Source organism: Halyomorpha halys, unplaced genomic scaffold, assembly GCF_000696795.3.
Source record: "Halyomorpha halys isolate HHAL.00 unplaced genomic scaffold, Hhal_1.1 Scaffold126.1, whole genome shotgun sequence".
NCBI classification, from domain to species: Eukaryota; Metazoa; Arthropoda; class Insecta; order Hemiptera; family Pentatomidae; genus Halyomorpha; species Halyomorpha halys.
Genome location: NW_027112074.1, coordinates 1,038,419 through 1,044,835, shown reverse-complemented (window position 1 = coordinate 1,044,835; position 6,417 = coordinate 1,038,419). Strand labels below are relative to the sequence as shown.

Genomic DNA, 6,417 nt, shown 5'->3' with positions numbered 1-6,417 from the left:
ATAATAATACATAATTATATTATAATGTTTTATAATAATGAATCTAGTGTATGTTAAAATAAAATATCATCACATTTTATCTTATTAATTTAATTTAAAATATTGTTATCCATTTATAAAGTGATCGATTAGATAATAAATTTGTTATGTATTTACACCTTTTTTCCAGCTGGTTAAATGGAATGGTTCAAATTAGTATGTATGTGATATAAACTTGGTACGATAAAAATATACTGTTTGCTTGGTAGCTTTTTACAAGCTGAGTTTTCTGTCGTCGTATTACGTCAAAATTAGGGCAGTTTTCTTTATATACGGAGACAATAAGTCTGATCTAAGTATGTTAGTATTTGGAAAAGTTATTGTAACTACTACTGGCAAATTAACATTACTATTGTTAGAGTTAAAATTTTCGCATAGCATTAATATCATGTTCTGAAATAATCAAAACAACAAATATATCGGAACGATGTTCTATCGCTAGATGTACTGTCAACCATCCCATCTACTACGACGTTAAATGCTGCCGCCTTAAACGAAATGAATCTTTTGAGTTCATCTCTTGAGCGAGCGTAGCGAGTGGAAGCAGGTAGCTCTAATCAAATTAAACGAGTTATATCAATAGTACAGGTATTATAGTATAATCTACACAATAGAACTCTCGCACTATTGCTATTACTGCTTTAATTGGGCCACAGCTGTCTCGACTTCCTTCTATAATAATTCTTACAGTCTGCGGTATAATACCTTTTAGTCATGAAATAAAGGCCAAATTAAGAGTACAAATTATTAAGTGATTTTTTTTTAGTTTCGAAAACAAAAATTAAAAAAAACACTAGAAGTATTGTTGCCAGATATTACCATATTTATATTAAAATTTTCAGTATAAGATCAAATAAGGTCTGGGAATACCTTTGATACTTTTTATGTAAATTCTTTTAAGATCTAGAAAGTTCTATACCTCATTCTTAAACGTTATTCAAGCAATTTCCTAGTGCTTACAAGTAAAAGAATTGACAAACATTTTCACTGGCTTCTGTCACGATGATGAACTGACCAATGAAAATCCCCACCCCTCTTCATTGATACTATTCCAACCTGGATACTACTCTTCCTCTAATAAACCCGGATCAAACGGAAGAACTAATTCCCTCTCATGACCAGGCAAACCATTTCCACCCTTTGCCTATTCAATTCCACTTGACATGTTCCCCAATCAACTTGTCAGCTCCTCACCTAGCTCCTCCTACTGTTTTGGATAATGTATTGTCGTGAAGATCTCTCATTGTGTGTGTTTTTGGAACATCATTAACAATCTGAGATAAGTTTTAGGGATTTCAGGTTTGTACATGGCTCTCTCATTTACAACTAATTAAAATCGTTATCATAATGAGATAATACGTTAGTTTCTTCTGTTTCTTCTTCTTTTTTTTTCCTTTTTCATATAAAATTGTGCACTTAAACTCGAAATATGTCCTTTTTTTATAATCGATTTATTGTTATTTATAACTGTATAAAAATATATAAAACGAGTAACTTTGCTGTTGAATGATAAAATGACATGATACAAAGATGTAGAGAATCTGCCCATTGATAGAACTGCAATAGAAACTTTAATACGTAATTCTAAAATATTTTAATTTTGTTTTTACTACCCCTTGGCGCACTATATCCTAATGGAAGTTTGATTCGTTGTCTCCGAAAACCATACAGTTTGGTGAATTACTTTTTTAAAAATTCAATCGACTCTATGAATTTGGTCTTTTAAAACCTACTAGAAAGTAGTAAGCTTATGTGGCTTATGAAATCCATTATTAATACTATCTATCTAATATTAACTAGTTCATATATTTAAACAAATAGGAACTTTGATTTGGCTATTTTTACAATATAATTTATATGTTTTAAAGATACACATATAGATTATATGTTTTAAAGATATTCATATAGATTATATGTTTTAAAGATATTCATATAGATTATATGTTTTTTATGTACACTCACCCAGCCTACCTATCCTTAGGCTCCTTGCTTGGCTATTCACACACTTGACCTAATTTCACAATATTGGACTATTTAAGTTTGTTTTTGTTTGCTCTACTAGCTATTAATTAATGATGTACCATAAGCATTCTTCTTATCATGTGATTTCGGGGACGGGGTGGCAAAAAAAGGTTCCCTCCAATTACTTGTTGGTGTTATTGGTACTAGATATGAATTTTTATTATTATATATTAATGAATTTATTGGTACTTTTATAAAATGGATAACCACAGGTTGCATAGCTCAGAGGAGTTCAATTAACTGGGAAGGTTCAGTAAGTTGCACCTTAGACCCTAAGCAGGTCTGATTTCAAAGCGTAGTACCCCCACCCACTCAATTTCAAATACCTCCCCCACTCTAACGACCTGCTTTATCCACTCAAAATTGCCTATTGCCAGCGAGTACTTCGTGCGAAACACTATTAAATCTAAAGACTGTTCGTTGACTATATTAAAAAGTTTAAAGTTTTAAATATGGTGGTTTTTTATTCAAATTAAAATTGGATTTGGAAGAGAAGTTAACATTTTGGACTGGGATCATTTTGAGTTATATGCCTTCGTGTAAAAAATAATACGTAGACACCAATAACGACAACGTACGTGGAACAAAGACGACTTTGTCTAATAAATTTCGGCCTGTAGTTCAGTCCCATTGTTACGTATCTACTATCCCATTATGTTTTAGTAACAGCCAGGAAATATCAAAATTCACTATAATGAATCTACCGACCGACATTTGCGTTTTCAAGCAGATGTTGGGATGTAACGATATTATCAGCGAATGAAATAAGCAGTCTTCAAGTTTGATGGATCAATTTACCCAGTGAAACCTCCTGAATAGATTTTAACAAATTGTAGCCAAAGTACTCAAACAATATTTTATTAAATATGCATATTCTGTGTCTATGCAAAGTCTGCCCATTTGTGTGTATGTATAGATTTTTTGCGCGACTTATATTTGATTTTCGTTCAAATAACCTAATTTGGACATGAGATTGTTTGGAAACAATTCGAACTCAAAATACTGAACAAATATTTATCTTTTTTTATTATTATTTTAAGTTATAATCCACTGCGGGATCATAGTTACCCAAATTTCCAAAATGTTTAATAGACTTTATTTCTTCAATATCCGAAATTTTTAATAGTTCTTATTATTTTAATTTCTAAATTTTGTCTTCATTTCCGGATTGAAATGTATAACTATTGAAAAATGGGAACTTGTGGTTAAAGTTTATTAAATTATTAATTTAATTAGATTGTAATAAATCTTTAGTTTAGGTTGGTTTCTTATTTAATTAATTGTAAGTTAATGGTTGTATATAAATATAAATTTCCAATGCTTGAATAAAACCGAAATTCGCTAGGTTTTTTTTTTTTTCAACACTTAAGCAGATCGTTGATGTACATGAATATTGAACAATGTGTTGATTTACATTCTTTATATTTTCCCGTATACTAGGAACTTTTAACGTCGACAGCACAGATGCACGCGACGGAATGAATGTACTTGTTAATTTTAAAATGAACTTCTCAATTAACTCAAAAATGTTTTGAAGAACACATCCAAGTATATTCCGGATTAGGTTATTTTCATAGTCTGGATTTTTACTTTCACTCACCTACGTATGATATATAATCTAGTATCTAATCTTATTCCTCTGCCAAAAAACACTTAAATGGCACTATTTAAGTCTCTTTCGATTCTCCTTTGGAATGCGAATGGTGTTCGAAACCATGTTAACGAACTACCGGCCTTATTACACGACAAAAATATCGACGTAGCTCTAATAACTGAAACTCGACTTACCACCAGACGATTAATGAACATACTTCAGTTCCAACTTTATCGAACGGGCCATCCAGACGTAACAGCACATAGTGCCACTGCTGTCATTATCCATCAATCCCTTTCAAATCACTTAGTCCTTCTACAAGCCCAGAATTTTGCTACAAACCACAGCCTTATCGATCCAAACTTCTCCATTCCCCATAACAATAGTAGCGGGTTATTCCTCACCGAGAATTCCCACTTTCCAACCACAATTCAATTCTTTCCTTGACTCGGACATCATTTCCTTCTAGGTCGAAGGGGAGCTAGGACCACCAATTTCCGTGGACGATCACTCCCGTCTTTAATCAATTCTCTTCTTTGCAACTCTCCTACATACATACTGGCCAACCGATCCTAACCGTAACCCTGACCTCCTGGACTTCTTTATACACAAAGGCTTAGACCCTCTAAACACTTCCCTTTCACGCCTCGTTGACCTATCTTCAGACCATAGTCCACTAATCCTATCTCCTTATCCCCAATTCCTGTATTACTTCCACCCTCATTCATAAGGGGCCTAATAAACTGGAATTCCTTTCGCCGAATCTTGACATATTCAAACATATGATATATACAATTAGGGGAAGTAATTCTACCATTAAAAATTTCAAATCTAAGTTTTTGACGGAATTTTACACGTTTTAAGGTCTTTTAGGTTTTGTCTGTAATGTAGGTTGAGCCTAGCTCAAAAACGAAAAGTCAAAACAAACTGACATTAAATTTTTTAGGCGGGTATACACCTAAGGTGTGACAGAATTTTTTGTCAATTTTAAAGAAAATCGACAACTTGGAACTGCCACTTCATAGAATCGATTTTGCACTTTTTATATATATATAATCAAAAACTACTTTTATTTAACACAGTATATTAGTGTAAAATTGAGGTTTAATAAATAGATACAAGATAGGTTTTATCTGCATTAAAATAATTTAAGGGTTTAATTGTGGATTTCTCAAAAAAAAAAAAAGTATCTCTTTAGGAACTTTAATTTTGTTTATTTGAAATAATCACTTCATGGAAATAGATAAATTTAAACTATAAACGCATTTTAAGGAAAGAAAAGATTTTTTTTTTCAAGATATAAATATATTTCCAGGAATATGAGTTGTAATATAAACTTGTTATATATTGATGGAAAGCCAAAGGTTTCAGAAAAAAAAATGTAAAATATGGAGAGTGATGAAACAGGCATAAATAAATACGAGTTTGATTTTAAACTGGCGGGCGCATTCGTATTAGGTTGTTGAATTAAATAAATGCTTAAGAGCAGGATGTAAATTTTATTAAACTGTTATATTTCGTTCTTATTTTTGCTACGAGAAATATTATTAAAAGTACTTTTCTGAAAACTGAAAATTTAAGTAAGTCAATCTGGCAATTGTAAGGCATATGTAGAAAATTAACAGCAATATACACATTGTCATAGTGAATAGCTTAGAAACATCTGCTATGAAAACTTTTATTTATAATATATGTATTATATAATATTAATTCCATCTCAAAGAAAACTGGTAATTGAAAATTGTATGATGTGCAATCCTCACCACACTTTTAATATTTATACACATCTATGTAAGCATCTTCCTATTACATAATTACCAGATAACAATCACTTGGCATTGGCAATAACATTAACTGGCTTGTAACCAGAAATCCACTACCAATGTCAGAGACAAAAATGCGAACTAAGGGGGCTAACATGTCAGCCCCGATGGCAGTTAATTTCCACTGGCACTGCCTCTATCGCACCCTATTAATCCCTCATCCAAAATAAACAACCCAATTCATCTCATTTTCAGTTCCAGTCAATTAATTTCAACCCACATAGCTGTATCCTTCCGATATTCATTTACTTGATTAATGGCTAAAGTAAGAACTGTTAAATGTTGTTGTTAAATACATCATCAGATTTGATACGGTATTTCATTAAAATTATATTCATTTTCAATCTTAAATACGTAATCTGGTACATGTTAATTTGCTGATATGAGATAATTCATTAATATTTGTTAATTAGGATTCTGATATTGATGATTTAGTTTATTATAATTATATCCTTTTTTTTTTTTTTTTTTTTTAATCAAAATTCTTTATAAGGGACCAATGCAGTACCACAGTTATTTCTCTGAACTATACGCCCCATCGTGCTCAGCTATCAGGTACTCGAGGCCTGGGAGTTGGTTTTTATATTTAAGCCGCATTAACTCGAGGCCAGTAACCAGTCCCACCGGTTGGGGCCAGCTGAATGGTCCGGTACCCGTTTAAACGGATCCACTCGTCCAACTGGGACGAAACTCGTGGAACCGAGTGAGTCTTTGAGGTAATCCTGCATTGTATTAATTAACGTCTTTCATGTGTCCTGATTTTGAGCATGAATCTTGGTGAGTGCTGCAATTATAATTAAACAATAATAGGTTTTTATTAGATTAGAATTTTATTCAGGGCGATAAACTTCTTGGTTATTACGCCCTTAACAGTAATTGGGAGGACGAGTAAATGGATTATGCGTGAAATTTTTTTTTTTTTTTTTTTTTATTATTTAT

General features: G+C 31.9%; 1 protein-coding gene across 1 annotated transcript in view; it reads left to right on the top strand.

Annotated features, from left to right (window-relative positions):
- LOC106678164 (guanylate cyclase 32E) overlaps positions 1 to 6,417 on the top strand; it is a 219,205-nt gene that overhangs the window by 140,727 nt on the left and 72,061 nt on the right. The window lies entirely within an intron of this gene.